Consider the following 17,180-nt stretch of genomic DNA (forward strand, 5'->3'; position numbering starts at 1 on the left):
CCCACATACCAATCATTCAAATGATTTTGTGCCTGTACTCTTCATCAGGCATATGTGTATCCATATAGTGGTTTAGCAGCACATCAACCTTTCTCGAATATAAAATAGAAAGACTGAGGAAAGATGTTCTGCACCAGGGTTAATGCTTGAATTGGTGAAAATGTTCATTCTAATGTTTAGGGGCGAAGGGAAGGGGGAACTGATAGGGGTGTGCATTTTTCCTTAATAGGGATTGGAAGGTTATGAAAAATATTAGTACCTTGTGAGTTTAATTGTTTTGCAAAGGGCAACATCAATTCTCTAGTATAGGGTCCGCTGCCAGGGCTCCTTGCTCACCCTTATGTCTAAGTGCCCCATAGCAATATGCTTGCTAACGGGGGGGCATTTGAGTAGTCTCAATAACCAGGCCGAATGCCAAATAGATTGGTTCTGCAAAGAAATATAGATGTGAAGGGACATTTCACATTCCTAATCATGTCAACTTTAGTTCTATGTGTGTACCTATGACAGGCTGCATATGAAATTAACTTATTGCTTACAAGAATAACAATGAACATTTTTCAGTACCGTCGACTAAGTTGTTCTATCAAGTAGTGTCTATGGACTAAGTTTTTTCTACACTGAATGTAGCCAACTTTTTCATGTTATATGTAAAAAATTATAAACTTTTTTTTTTTTTTTTTTAACCTCTTGACCACTGGGCACTTAAACCCCCTTCCTAGCCAGACCAATTTTCAGCTTTCGGTGCTCTCACAATTTGAATGACAATAACTCAGTCATACAACATTGTGCCCATCTGAAATTGTTGTCCTTTTTCCCCCACAAATAGAGCTTTCTGTTGGTGGTATTTGATCACCTCTGTTTTTTTTTATTTTTTGCGCTATAAAAGAAAAAACACTGAAAATTCTGTAAAAAAAAAAAAAAATATTCTTGTTTCTGTCATATTAGCAGGTATTGCAGAGTATTGGTTGGTATTGCAGAGTTTTGGGGGTATTGCAGAGTATTGGGTGGTATTGCAGAGTGTGGGGGGTATTGCAGAGTATTGGTGTTATTGAAGAGTATTGCGCAAGGAGGGATGGCTGGATCTGTGACTGCATTTGTCACAGATCCAGCCCACAGCAGCTGCTGCTGCTTCCGCTCTCCCCCCTCTCCTCTCACACTGTACCGATCGGTACAGAGAGGAGAGGGAGGAACATACTCTGCATGTACAGCCTCACTGCATTGGAGAACTTGCAAAAATATATTTATTTTTTGGTGTTTGAGTAGCATTTGTCCAATCTCAACTCTCACTGCACTATATAAACAGTTGCTGACTATGCTTTTCGCCCACTCCTACATTCTTATAAATAATTAACAGAGCACCTATGAAGGTTAGACAGTTGGACGATAGCTCTGCCCTCTCCATTCAGAAATATTGTTTTCAATAACGGAATAGTTACCAATGGCTTGTAAGAAAGGAGTCAAGGGGCATAAAGGACAAGTCTAGTCTGGCACTCTTCAGGAGCTAGTGTTCAAGCTACTATAGTTCTTAGAAGTTATTAAATAGGTGGTGTTGGGGCCAATTACATGAGAAAAAGAGTTGATTGATTATGACACAGTAGCACTGATGAAAAATACTATATTTTAGTAATGACATATCCATATGCTTACTTGTTTACCAAGAGTAAAAATGTTCTTTGATTACAATTTGTTTGATTTAGAACTTGTTTCAGAAAAAAATGGTTTATATATTTCAAGAGTCATATGTAAAACAATTCCCCACCCAAAACAAGAAGACAGTGGGCTAAATTCAGATAGGTTACGCGGATCTATAGATCCGCGTAACCTATCTGATTTACGTTCCGCCGCCGCAAGTTTTTGAGGCAAGTGCTTTATTCAGAAAGCACTTGCCTGTAAACTTGCGGCGGCGATTCGTAAATCCCCCGGCAAAATTCAAATTCCGCGGCTAGGGGGCGTGTAAAATTTAAATAAGGCGCGTCCCCGCGCCGAACGAATGGCGCATGTGCCATCCGTAAAATTTCCCAGCGTGCATTGCTCTAAATGACGTCGCTAGGACGTCATTGGTTTCGACGTGAACGTAAATTACGTCCATCCGTATTCGAACGACTTTCGCAAACGACGTAAACAAATTCACAACTTGGCGCGGGAATGACGCCCATACTTAACATAGGATACACCGATTATAGCAGGGGTAACTATACGCCGGAAAAAGCCGAACGCAAACGACGTAAAAAAAAGAGGCGGTTGTTTGTTTCTGAATCGGCGTAACTCCTCATTTGCATATTCCTCGCATATACAAACGGAAGCGCCACCTAGCGGCCAGCGTGAGATTGCAGCCTAAGATCCGACCGTGTAAGTCACTTACACCTGTAGGATCTTAGGGAGATCTATGCGTAACCTGATTCTATGAATCAGGCGCATAGATACGATGGCTGGACGCCGTCGTATCTTCTTTCTGAATCCGGGCCAGTGTGTCGTGTGGAGTATTTGTGTGAAAGGTACGGTTGGGGGTCGCTGATGGCCAAAATGGATGTGGAGGTGGCATTTCATCTGCTTCCTGTTCATCCGGACAGTGTGCACTTGTTGGGCTGTAGGTGGGACGATTTGTATTTTGTCGATTGTTGTCTGCCTACTATGGGATGTTCCATTTTGTGTGCATTGTTCGAGGCATTCAGCTCGTTTGTGGAATGGGTAGTGCGGGATGCGTCCGGCCTGAATTCCATCATTCTTGTGTGTCGGGCCGCCGGATTCGAAGGTGTGCGTTGTGCTGCTGGGAACCCTTCAAACACATCGTGGATCGTTTCGGGATTCCTTTGGCCCCGGGCAAGATGAATGGCCCAGCGACTGAATTAATCTTTCTGAGCATTACGTTAGACTCTATGGCTATGGAGTTTTGTTTGCCCATAAACAAACTGATAGCTCTGCGGTGGGAGGTGGCTGATTTGGCCGGCAGGCGGAAGGTCAGGTTGAAGGAGCTGCAGCCCCTGCTGGATAAGCTGAATTTTGCCTGCAGGATAATTCCTATGGGCAGGATATTTTGCCGACAGCTATCTTTGGCTACGGCGGGCGTCGGCGGCCCAAGGCATTTTATTAGTTTGTCAAAGGATCTCAGGGCATACCTTAAAGTGTGGGATGATTTTCTGGCTACCTACAATGGGCGATCGCTGTGGATGTCGGGGCCGGTGAGCACTCCGGAGTTGACGCTGTTCACGGACGCTGCTGGGTCGGTTGGGTACGGGGTGTTCTTTCAGGGCAGGTGGAGCACTGGTCGGTGGCCTGAGGCTTGGTGGGAGGCGGGCTGGTTAAAAAAACTTGGTCCTTTTGGAATTGTTCCCAATCGTGCTGGCGGTTGAACTTTGGGGCAACGCTTTTTGCAACCGGAAAGTGCGCTTTAACTGCGACAACATGGGGGTGGTGATGGCAATCAATAGCATCTCGGCTTCCTCTCTACCGGTGGTGCTCCTATTGCGCCATTTGGTCTTGCTATGCCTTTGTTTGAATGCTTATTTCGGGGGTGACTAACAAGATTGTGGATTCTTTGTCTCATTCACAGTGGTCGGAGTTTCGCCTGTTGGCCCCCGGAGGCGGAGCAACATGGGACGCCTTGTCCACCTGGACCATGGAAGGTAGTGTTGGAGTCGCCGCAGGTCTGATCCGGGATTCCCTGAGTGCGGCGATGTGGGAGGCGTATTCTGGTGCGTGGGAGGAATAGAAGGCGTTGTTGGCTGAGGTAGGAGGCCCAGGCCCAACTTAAATCAACAAAGGCCTATAGAAAGAAGAGAGGAACCAGAGGGGGGCGGAAATCAAAGAACAAAAAGAAAGAGTGTAGCCGGACAGGGGGATCTCCAACCTTAGTGCTGTCACACTTACTCCAGAGGAAGTTTCCATTCTGGATAAAGGGTTGAAGTTTGCCCCTCCCCGACCACTCAACAAATTCCAGGTGCACATGGATGTACATAAGTACATGAGAAAACTTAGCATTAAAAGATTTTTCCTGTCTAAACCTGCCAAGGAACCTGGAGTTGTTGACTCAGCCATTCAACACTCTAATCTCTCAAATGCTTCACTTTTCTATCCTCCAGGGGGCCTTGCCCCCAATGTCAAATAATTTAGGGATGTTCTCCTTAGAGATCTGGAAAAAATAAATATAAAAAAGTCCAGACTTGATAAATCATTACAATCAGGATTGGACCAATTGTGTGAGGAAAAAAGTATAGTTATCCGCCCTGCAGACAAAGGGGTGGAATAGTAATATTGAACAAATCGGACTACCTTAAAGAGACCCTCGCTCTACTTATAGAAAGGCCCTTACTAAATTGGTAAATCAAGGTTACACTTCAGGTGTGCTAAATAAGAAGGAAAAGTCCTCGTCCCGGCATCCTCCAGGATTCCGGTGATTTATTACCTGCCAAAAATCCACAAAGATTCTGTCCACCCTCCGGGCAGACCTATCATCAGTGGAATTGATTCGATTTCCTCTAGGGCAGGCAAATACATAGACAGGTATTAACAAACCACTCGTTCGAGCACTACCAGCCTTTATACGTGATAGTAAGCATGTCATCAATTTAATGAATAATACACTATATGAGGAAGGTCTCTGGTTAGTGACTGCGGACGTGACGTCCTTGTACACTATCATACCCCACCATTGGGGAATTTCCTCCGTTCAATATTATTTGGAAAAGGACTCCAATCTATCCCTGGTTCAGTAGAACTTTATTATGGACCTCCTGTTTGCCACAACCCATAATTTCTTTTGGTTTAGTGGAAACTTTTTTCTCCAGAAGAGGGTGTGGCCATGGGGGCAAAGTTTGCCCCCAGCCTGGCCAACCTCTTTATGGGGAAATGGGAGGAGGACGTCATCTATGCCGATCGTAGACCCGAGTTAGTTCTATGGGTCAGGTATATTGATGAGGTCCTCCTCCTATGGAAGGGTTCCAAGGCATCGTTGGATGCCTATATGGAGGGTTTGAATGTCAATGATCGGGGGATTAGGTTTAAATTTGAGGCAGATCAGAAGTGTATTAACTTCTTAGACTTGGAAATACGGGTTGAGGAGGGTCAATTTATGACCTCCACGTATTTCAAGTCCACCGATCGAAACTCTTTCATTCCTCGTGATAGTTGTCACCATCGAGCCTGGCTTGACTCAGTGCCCAAGAGTCAATTTCTGCGCCTTAGGCGAAATTGTAGTAAAATAGAGGACTATAACGAACAAGCTAAGGTCCTGACCTCTAGGTTTGTGGATAAAGGCTACCTTGTTGAGAATCTCCACAGACAGTCTGGTGAAATAGAAAAACTGGACAGAGGAACGCTCCTGATGGACAAACAAAGTCAGGGATCTGGTCAGAATAACTATACTTGGCCTTTTATTACCGGCTATTCAAGTCAACACTTTATGATTAAGAAATTGGTTCGCAAACACTGGCATCTTATTAAAGAAGATCCAGTTTTAGGCCCGGCACTCCCCGAACAACCTCAAGTGTTATTTAGAGGAGTACCCTCATTGAGAGATACTTTGGCACCTGGAGTGTGTAACCCTCCAGTAAATAAACCTATGTTTTTTCAGACTATGAAGGGCTATTACAAATGTAAAAAATGTGCAGTATGTCAAATTAATGCAATTAGGGAACGAAAAACTCTTATGCCGCCTACAGACGGTCGTTTTTTGCGATGGGAAAAAAAAAAGACGTTTTATGTGATGTAAAAAACGACGTTTTTGAAACTTCATTTTCAAAAACGACGTAGCATACAGACCATCGTTTTTTGAAAAATCTCTAGCAATGCGCGCTGACGTCATCACGTACGACGGGACTATAAAGGGTCATTTCCATGCGGAAGACGGCCTCTTTTGCTGATATCGTGTTACTGCGTGTTAGTAAAAGTTTGGTGAGAGACGATTCGCGCTTTTCAGTGTTTGTGCTTTAAATTTCGTTTTCTGTCGTACAGTTTGTGTATTTGTAGTCGGATCTGTGATACAGTGCTTGTATTCAGGACGTATTTGTTTTGCAAGTGCGTTCTTGTGTGCACGTTGCTGTTTTGCAGGTCGTTCTTCAGAGGCCTTTCTGTACTTCAGGGCGTAATTTGGAGTCCGATCTGATTTGACGACCGTTTTCTAGCCATGTTGCGGGTACGTTCTCGTCGCCGAGATCGTGCTGTGCATGTTGTTATGATGTGTGCTGCATCCCGGCTCCGGTCCTTGAGGAGGGCGAGAAGGACTTTGTGGGCCAAGAACTGGTTTCTTTGCAGGGACCAGTTCTCTCATATGCCTCTGCTGCGGGAGATCCAAGAAAATAACCCTGATGATTTCAGGAATTTTCTTCGGATGTCTGACCCCGTATTCCAGCAGCTTTTGGCTTCGGTGTCGCCATATATCACCAGGCAGGACACCAATATGCGGAAAGCCATAACTGCTGAGCAGCGGCTAGTTGCTACGTTGCGATACCTTGCAACAGGGAGAAGTCTTCAGGACTTGAAGTTCTCTACGGGCATCTCCCCCCAGTCTCTGGGCGTCATAATCCCGGAGACGTGTTCTGCCATAATCCAGGTTTTGCAGGAGGACTATATTAAGGTAAGTTCTGTCCTTTAAATGCATAAACTATGTTAATTTTTTTTTTTTTTAAACAGTCCCTAATTAACCTTTTTTTAATAATATGCTGGTAATGTTACCTTTGTCTCCATGCATGCTGTCTTTTTTTTTTTTTTTGTTGGTCCTACATGCATCTTTTATATAGCCCACATGTCCATTTTGTGTTATTTTGTTAGTGGCAAACCCACCTAGCTTAGTCCCTATATCCCCCTTGATTTTTCCCCTCCATTGTAGTGCACGACCAAACCAACCCCCCCCATGTTAGTTTTGTAACTGTCTAATTTCATTAATTTGATGTTAAACCAGCAATTTTTGTAGGTCACAAACTCATCTTGGGGGGGCCACCCATCACACTTTTAGGTTAATTTTTCTGACCATGAGAGGGTGTGATTAATCTGCTTAGTGATCCCTTAATATTGTTGTTTTTACAATAATACCTGAACTCATTTTTTGATTTTTAGGATCCAATAATCTTTGGTGATATTCTGTTAGTAATGTACTATCTTACAATTTTTTATGCTTTATTTACAGTTCCCCACAACACCACAGGAATGGCAGACTGTGGCAGCAGACTTCTCTCAGCGATGGAATTTTCCAAACTGTGGAGGAGCTATTGATGGCAAGCACGTCCGCATCGTGCCACCACCCCATTCTGGATCCCATTATTTCAACTACAAAGGGTTCCACAGTGTTGTACTGATGGCGGTGGTGTCTGCCAATTATGACTTTCTTTATGTTGATGTGGGGAAAAATGGGCGGATGTCAGATGGCGGGGTCTTTGCCGAGACCGAGTTTGCCCAACGGCTTCAGACGGAGGACCTTGCATTGCCACGTGCGGAGGATAATGAAGAGGGGCTGCCCTTCATTTTTATCGGTGATGAGGCGTTTGCCTTGGGTCCCCACCTCATGAGGCCATTTCCCCAACGTGCCCTCACCCCTGAGAGGAGGGTCTTTAATTATAGGCTGGCCAGAGCCAGAAGAGTGGTTGAAAATGCGTTTGACATCATGGTAAGTCGATTTCGCTTGTTTTTTAACTGCCATAAACATGGCAGAATATAAGTGGAACAATATTATTTTATGTTGTTGTATATTACATAACTTTCTACAAAGACATTCTTCAAATTATTTGACATTATTGCCTGATGAGGCAGCCCATGAGGCAGGCCATCCAGGCTTGGCCCCCCGAAATGCACGTGCTGCGCCAGGCATATGTTGACTATTTTATGGGTAGGGGGGCCATTCCAATGCCTGATCTTGGGTGAATGAACCTAATAAATATTTTCTGCAAGAAACATTGTAATGTTTTTTTTTTTTTATTCTTTTGAATGTTTGTGTATTTTCTTTGTCTCCTAGGTTATCATAGTTGCATGTGTTTTGGATGGACTAAATATCCTTCCGGGGGCGTGGTCTGGACATGACCGAGTAGAGACGTGTTTGGATCGAGCTCCCGGCCGTCTCCTCTTTACCCCAGCCTACAAGCTCTTTTTTCCGCACAATGCTCGCTTCTAAGAAGTCCCTTAAGAAGAAGACCAAAAAGACCAACACACAGCCACCTTCGGCTCCCTCCCCGGGCGAAATTCAGAGATTTTTCCAACTGATGCAGTCGGGCTCTCCTGAATTTTAAGATGGCGTCGGCTCATGCCTCCCAGTCCTCGAGCCTCGTGGCAGACATCCGACCAGCTTCCCCGGAAGGCTTGCTGAGCCCTGAGATCCTTCCTAGCATCCCCCGGACCCTGCTACCTGACAGTCAACAACCTCCACACCTACCTCTGTTATACAGGGCGGATGAGGAACTGAAAGCCATCCTGCAGGCGCTCCCAACAAAGTCTGACATAGAGACTCTGGTGGGGAAAGTGGAAGCGGCCCATAGGAAAGAACTGGGGATCGTCAAGAAGGACATTGCCTCCCTATCCTCCAGATTATCGGCGGGTGAATCCTCTCTATCGGCCCTAGACCAGAGAGTGTCAGAGCTGGAATCCTCACAGAGAGCTCAGGCAGAGGCTTCAGTGTCCCTACAGCTGCGCATGGAGGACCGGAGCCGTAGAAACAATCTGCGGCTCCGGGGACTACCGGAGGCCACAGAACCGCCAGACTTGCTGGCTACGGTCACGGACATTCTCAAACGTGTAGCGGGGGAGCAAATACAGGGCCATCTGGAGTTTGACCGTGTGCATCGGGCGTTAGGCCCGAGGTCGGAGGACCCCGCCAGACCGCGTGATGTAATCTGCCGCCTGCACCACTATACCCACAAAGAGATCATTGCCCGCAAAGCATGGGAGCAGCAGGACCTGGAACTAGACGGAGCACCGCTGAAGATATTGCCAGACATCTCGCGAGCGACCCTGCAGCGCCGTGCTATGTTGAAACCCCTGTTGGACTTGGCCAGGAGACACAATGCCACATACCGCTGGGGCTTTCCCCTCGCGGTCACTTTCCGTAAGGAGCAGCGCTCCGGAGGCTCTGCCAGGGCTCTTTAGGTTCCTGGAGGCGGAACCGCTCGAGATCCCCGACTGGCTGGGCTCCCTGCCAAGACCCATGGGCAGGATGACCACTGCATCGTCTTCTGGAGGGCCCTCCTTTAGGCCACAAAGACCGAGAACGGCGTCCCCGGAGAATGCTCGAGAAATGTGAGTGATCCCAGCACTGCGTGAGCCTCCTGAAACCTCCGTTACCCCCCCCCAGAGCCATGCACTTTGAAGTCGCTCTGAGCGCATTCACCCGGCTTCTGTGTTGTGCCTCGCCCCCCTTCCATACTCCCGACTTTGTTGTGCATCCGCCGATCCGGTGTCCCCCGTCCACCCCTCTGCCCCCCCCCTTCTAGCTGTCCGAGGCCGCCCGCTTTTTGCGCCCGCGGCTGCCCCCGCCGGTCGGCCCCCACCGCTTCGCGGAAAGTTGGCCGTCTGCCCGATCAGCCTTGGATAGCCCTACCCCGCCGCCCCAGCACACCTCCTGGACGCTACCCCTTACAAGTGTCGGGACGCACCAGAAACACAGCGGAAGAGGAAGACTACACGGGTGAGAACTGAATCTCACGGTAGATGACTGCACTCTCCTTTACATTACACTGTGGGGTTCTTCACTGTTCCTCCCCTTTGTCCCCCTTGTCAGTATTTCCTGAAGTCAGCATATTCATCCTTGAAGGAGAGGGGGGGCGCTGATGGGTGTGGGGATTGGGTGGAGGGGGGGGGGGGGTTTGGTTTGTTTGTTGGTTTTTTTTTTTTTTTGTTGTTTTTTGAGTCTTATTTTTATACCCCGGGGCGGGGGGGAGGAGTTGGCGGTATTTAGCCTTTAGTGTCGGCGGGAAGAGACGTCCTTTCGGACCCAGGCGAGGGAGTTGGTCCCGGGGCGCGGTTTAACGTTAGCTGGGACATGTTCATCCCGGGAGAATGGTGAGTTGGATCCTATGGGAGGGAGAGGAAGTAGGCGCTCACTGGGCGCGGGAGGGTTACGCTCTACTTGGGATACAGTGCTCCTTGTTCTGTTTGATGTAGCAATGGGTATTATCGTTATTTGAATTAATCCATGCTGTGTTTATGATTATGCTGAATATATGCTATGCTTCTGTTTTGCACTTTCACCCTGGCTGGGGTGGAGGGGGAGGCCGGGACCTCCTCTTTCCGGTTACTGTTTAACCTCTACCCCAATTAGGCCGACGCACACCTCTGGAATCCCGGTGGTGTGACGTCAATTCAAGTTAGTTCTTGTAAACTTAGTTCAACAGGTCTACTGACCTGTCCTCTTTATCTTTCTCCTCTCGATTCCCCCCTTTTCTTTTTTTTTTTCTTCTTCTTTTCTTCTTCTTCTTTCTCTCTTCCTCACCTGCTCCTGGGTAGTTTCTTCTACCCCTACTCCTCATTCTCTACCCCCACCCCTCCCCTTCCCCCCTCCTTTTTGTCTTGTCCTGTCGGAACAACGTGATGGACGCGGTTAAAATAGTCTCGCTGAATGCAAGGGGCCTCAATCAGCCAGAGAAGAGGCGTATGCTTCTAGGCGACCTCAGGAGGTCGCGGGCGGATGTCGCCTTTGTGCAGGAGACCCACTTCAAAGACAGCAGTCTGCCTCTCCTTAAAAGCAGACACTTCCCGGTGACCTACCACTCCACCAACCCTGTGGCCAAGTCCAAGGGAGTGTCCATCCTGGTCTCCAATAGGGTCCCTTGGAGGTGTCAGGCGGAGATTAGAGATCCTGGTGGTCGATTTTTGTTCATCAAGGGCCTGATCGGGGTGGTGCAACTTACGATGGCAACTCTGTACGCCCCTAATGAACACCAGGACACGTTTATTAAGGCCACCCTAGACAGGCTGACAGAGTTTGCCGAGGGCCAGTTAATCCTAGGAGGGGACTTCAATGTCCCCTTGATTCCCACGTCCGACACATCATCTGGCCACTCCTCCGTTCCCCCGAGCCACAGGAAGCGCATAGCCAACGCGTTACACAAAGCGCAACTAGTTGACGTGTGGCGTTTGCAGCACTCGGGCGAGCGTGACTTCACGTTCTACTCGTCTCCACACAAATTGTATACCAGGATTGACTTCTTCCTGGTCCCCCACGGCCAGTTGCATTCAGTAGTGAACACCTCAATCGACCACATCACTTGGTCCGACCATGCGCCGATCTCCCTCACTTATTCACTCACAGGAGGCGCCTCGCCACGCTCCCGCTTTTGGCGGCTGAACGAGAGCCTTCTTCAGATTCCAGAGGTTCTAGCAGAGGTAACCAGAGAACTAACTTGTTACTTCCAGGAAAATGACACCCAGGATTGTGAGCCTGGCTCACTGTGGGAAGCACACAAAATGGTCATCCGCGGGGTGCTTATTAAGCACGGAGCGCGCATAAAGAGAGAGAGAACTGAGCAGCTGGTCAAGCTGCTTGACAAGCTAGCCTCTTTGGAGGCCCGACATAAACACGCCCCGGCGCAGGCCCTGGAGGCTGAGCTGGGGTTACTCCGCGGGCAGATCACAGATCTTCTGCACTACAGGGCCAAGGCAGACCTACAGAGATCCCGCAAACTCACGTACGAGTCAGGGGACAAGTGTGGGAAGACGTTGGCTAGAGCGGTGAGGGAACAGAAACAAGCGTCTTATATCCCGCAGATTCAGTGCGCAAATGGTCAGATAGCCACACTGCCGGAGCAGATATCGCAAGGGTTCCGCGACTTTTATTCTTCTCTCTACAACTTACCAAGCAGTTTACCTTCGCAGGCCACTGTGGAGGAGTACATTACTTCTTCGCAGGTCCCCTCCCTTCCAGCGGATATACGGGAGGAGCTAGACGCACCAATCTCGCTTGAAGAGATTCAGAGCGCGGTGGGGACCATGAAACCGGGCAAAGCCCCAGGCCCAGACGGGTACACCACTCAGTACTACAAGACCTTTCTCCCCCTGATTGGCCCACGCATGGCGGCCTTCTTTAACGCGGTGGGCTCAGATGCCGCCTTCCCTGGAGACACGCTGCGAGCCCACATCTCCCTGATCCACAAAGAGGGCAAAGACCCGTCGTCCTGTGGGAGTTACAGGCCCATTTCCCTCCTCAATGTGGACTTAAAAATCTTTTCGAAAATCCTAGCCTCCCGTCTGGCACAACACCTCCAGTCGCTGGTACACCTGGACCAAGTAGGTTTCATTCCTACAAGAGAGGCTAGAGACAACACCATTAAGGTGTTGAACCTTCTCCATGTGGTGTCCTCGGGAGGTACTCCCTGTGTCTTCCTCAGTACAGACGCCGAGAAGGCTTTCGACAGGGTGAATTGGGCCTACATGTTCTCAGTACTTCGCCACATAGGGCTGGGAGAGAAGATGATCACCTGGATCAAAAAGATTTACTCTAACCCGACAGCACAAGTTAAGGCGAATGGCCTGCTTTCATCTCCGTTCCCGATTGGAAATGGAACACGACAAGGGTGTCCTCTCTCCCCCCTCCTCTTTGCCTTGTCACTCGAGCCGTTCCTTTGCAAAATCAGGCTGAATCCGGACATATGTGGGCTGCCAGTGGGGGACTCCCAATGCAAAATCTCAGCGTACGCGGACGATCTCCTCTTTTCGCTGACGAATCCCTTGATCTCCCTGCCAAACCTTCTTAAGGAATTCGAGGTCTACGGGGCCCTTTCGAACCTAAAGATCAACTTCGCAAAATCTGAAGCTATGGGAGTGGCTATGCCCCCCCAAGCTTTGCGTTCCCTGCAATCTAGCTTGCGGTTCAAGTGGACGGAATCGGCGTTATCTTACCTCGGAACGTACATACCAAAAGACATCACACGTACGTTTGCACTTAACTTTCCGCCTGTCCTCGCGAAGGCTCGCTCTCTGCTGGAGAGGTGGAGCAAGGGCCTACATTCATGGTTCGGTAGGGGAAGCCTAATAAAGATGTGTATCTTACCCAAGTTCCTTTACCTATTCCAAGCCCTCCCTATAAACATCCCACTCTCTTACTTCAAACAGGTTCACGCGCTCTTCACCCGCTTTGTCTGGGCGAACAAAAAGCCCCGCTTACGGCGAGAGTTGCTCTCGCTCCCCAAACAAAACGGTGGCCTGGCCCTACCTGATATCCGACAATACTACCAAGCCACCCATTTAGGCCGGATTCTAGACTGGAGACGTAACAAGACGACTAAATTGTGGGTACACCTTGAGCAGTCACAGTCATCGGTTCCCCTGGGGAGTGCGCTTTGGTGCCAGGACGGCCTACATTCAAGACTGAAGTCGCACCCAACGATAGGGGCCACCTTGAGCCATGGCAATAGGGCGGCCATGAGATCTTCCCTTACGTCGGGCTCCTCACCACTCTATCCGATTCTGGGTAATCCCAACTTCACGCCGGGACTGTGCTCCGCGGAATTTGCCACTTTGAGAGAGGAGGGCGTCGTATGTGCCTCCGGTTTTGTATTGAGGAATAGATGGCCAACTATTGTGGAACTGACAGAGGAGTCAGGGACCTATCGGCTCCCCTTCTGGAGCGCAGTGAAAATACACCACTTTTTACACTCTATCCCCGACCCCCAGGCTTACACGCGTCAATTGACGACGTTTGAAGAACTCTGCTCTGAATCTGGCCCGGTATCGCGGACTCTCTCTACAATGTACTCTTTACTGAACACTTCGCCCACGCAGCCTCACCTACCCTTCCTGGAGAAGTGGGAGAGAGACCTGAACCGAAGCTTTTCGGCGGCACAACAGCAGCACATCATTAGCTGCGCACTTAAAACGTCAATCTGCGCCAAAATTCAGGAGACAAATTATAAAGTCCTGACAAGGTGGTACCTCACGCCGGCCAAACTCCGTAGATGTTTCCCGTCCGCCTCGGATTGCTGCTGGAGGTGCGGGAATGAGGTGGGCTCGCTTCTGCATGTCTTCTGGTCGTGCCCAAAGCTGAGGGGCTTCTGGGAGGAGGTGCGCCGCATATCTCAATCCTTCACGGAATACGAAATCCCAGACGATGCGGCGTTCTTTCTGCTTCACCTCTCGACGATTTCCTTCAAATCATACAAGAAATCGCTGCTACGTCACCTACTAAACGCTGCCAAGGCCTGTGTCCCTCTGTTCTGGAAACAGCAGGCTCCACCGACCGTCTCTGGTTGGTTGAGAAAAGTGGAGGAGATTAAAAAAATGGAAGATCTGGTCCTCACTGCGCGACATGAGCACGAGAAATACTCTGAGACCTGGACCATCTGGAACGTATTTATTTTCTCTGATGAAGGGATGGCCCTGATGCGACAGTGACTCGGCGGGGGTTTCCCGCCTGATATTGGCGTTCTTCCCGGCGCCGGCGCCCTCTCTCTGGTCCGACACCCCCCCCTCCCTTGTGTGCCTACCCCCCCCCCTCTCCCTGTCCCTTGCTTTCTCTTCTCTTTCCTTTCCCTCTCTTTTTTTTTTTTTTTCTTCTTCTCTTTGCTCTCTTACCTCTCTTCTCTTCCTTCCTCTTCTTCTTCCTACCTACACCTTACTCGCTCTGAGACTCTACGAGGAAAAATGAAAAGGAAGTGGAGAGGTCCTATATTTTCAGTCGTCCTTTTCAAGATGATAACCTTCACCCTAGCTGTTAGGGTACGATTGCGCATAGATCCACGTTTGTACACTGTTTTACCGACACACTTGTAACTTGTAACTTGATTTATGTGACTGTAATGACTAATGTGGAGACCTCTCTCCTTGGTGTTATTCAATAAAATTTATATTTGAAAAAAAAAAAAATATCCTTCCTTGTTATATGTTCCCAGCATACATTTAACATTTTTAGGTTTAATGTCAGCATTGATCGAAAATAACAAGCCACACATTTTTTGATCTGCATTATTTTTATTTTCCAACTTTTGTGAACCAAATTTTTCCTTCTCACATATCTACATGTATTTTCTTGTTCGTCGAACAAGTAAAATCATTTTTTTTTTTATTTTTCTTTTTTTTTTCGATTAAATAATCATAAAATCACTTTTTTTTATATTAAATAATCATATAAAATCACTTTTTTTTATATATATATATATATATATATATATATATATATATTCTAGAATCATAAAATCACATTTGTTTTTTTTATATTAAAGAATCATATAAAATCACATTTTTTTTTTTTATATATTCAAGAATCATATAAAATCACATTTTTTGTTTTTTTTTATATTCAAGAATCATATCAAATTTTTAGTTTTTTTGTTTTTTTTTATATATTCTAGAATCATATAAAATCAAATTTTTTTTTTTGTTTTTTTTTTTATATTCAAGAATCAGGTCAAATCACATTTTTTGGGGGGTTATTAAGCTCGTTTTTTAGGACAAAAAATTTGAAAAAAAAAATTGTTCAAGAATATCCCAAAACAAAAAAAATATTCATACCCTACCCAAAACATCCAGGAGATTTTTCAACTGGACCTCAACACTTTTTGCATTTTTAAGTATTTTCCGGGCTGCTATCTGTAGGTCTTCATTCTTTTCCCGGCAGGACCACATTTCTGCAATGAGGAGCTGGGCAGTGTCCCTGTCAATTGAAGACCCAGCACGAGTTGCTCCTGAAATGTGCAACAAACCATGTATTACAAATATGTTTCTCCTACATCTACATTACCTGTGTATCTTTCGTATATGATACTTTACCAGATGTGGTGGCAGCTTCCCCTTCATCAAGATCCCTCGGGGGTGTGGCTTGCGTCCTGCCTTGATGCTTCCTTTCGCCCTACGAGATTGAAGAAAGGGAAAACAGAATGGTAAAATTTTAGAGGGATGAAACTTAAAATCACAATTTTAAACCAAATACATCCCTATGTGTATAATCCTCTGCTGAGTACACTGTCCTTTTTGTGCATATTTTATATATAAATTATTAAGATCTAATTAGGTAAACATCTACATAAATGTTTACAAATTGATGTCACATTCAACCCCAAAAATTTGTGTAAAGTGGAATATTTGGGAACACAGGAACTGGTCGTATGAGTCGTCGTTCGTTATAACATAAATCAGACAAATACGTTTTTATTTGTGGCTGATACAGTGATTGCACTACAATTTGTCCATGTGAACTAGGCATGTTGCAATTTATCGGGAAGATCGTCGTTTAATATTAGCTAAATTAACGAATGAACGACAACTCATACGACAAATTATTGTGCCCACACAAATACATTTCAACCTGAAGGGAAAAGCACATGGCACAAAGAACAAACACCTAAAATTAGGGCACATAAAATGAACTTACTTTTTGCTCTAATCAATCTTTTTATTGCCTGAAGTTGCTCTGGCTCTCCTTTTTTCAGGTCTGACCACCTCTTTCTTATTTGTTCTTTCGACCTGCGTTCTCCAAATTTCTGCCGGAGCCTTCTAATCACTTTATCTGTAATGTCCGCCTTCACCTTATTGGGGTGCAGGTAAGGCCCGTGCTTCCCATCATAGTCCTCATTAGTGAAGATGGTGACCATCTTGACAATCTCCTGGAATGCCATGTTTTTGGCCTTGTACCTCCGCCTGGATCTTCCTGTTGCCTGGGCCTGGCCTACCTCATGTCTTGAGCCTGACATATTTCGCTGCATGTCTTCAACCACCATAAATCACACCCACAAAAAAAGATCGAGAAAGGGGCGTGTAAAGGACGAAACGGAACGTCAGGGGCGGGGTATCGTGCGTTGAGTCACACGTGCGCAGTGTTTAAAGGGATCCGACGTCATTGAAAGCGACGTACACAGTCTGTGGAAGAAGGCGGAAGTAAACGATCGGGAAATACGACGGTACGTAACTATATTTTTGACATTTCTATTAGTGAAGAGTGGATCAGTTTGTGGCCTAGAAGATATGGTGTAAAACAGGGAAATGCAATTATCGGACCTCCAGCTGGTGCGGAACTACAAGTCCCATGATGCATAGCGAGACTCTGACAGCCACAAGCATGACACCCAGAGGCAGAGGCATGATGGGACTTGTAGTTTTGCAACAGCTGGAGGTCCACTAATTGCAGATCCCTGGGGTAAAAGCTTGTTGTAGTAGTAGTGGCTTTACTGACACTAGGTTTTTTTTAAAAAATTTTACATACAGAAATAATGGACCCCTTCAAGGACCCAGAATTCTTCTCGGACTTTATCCAACGCTGGAACGAACTTTCT

Source organism: Rana temporaria, chromosome 3, assembly GCF_905171775.1.
Source record: "Rana temporaria chromosome 3, aRanTem1.1, whole genome shotgun sequence".
In the NCBI taxonomy this organism is placed as follows: Eukaryota; Metazoa; Chordata; class Amphibia; order Anura; family Ranidae; genus Rana; species Rana temporaria.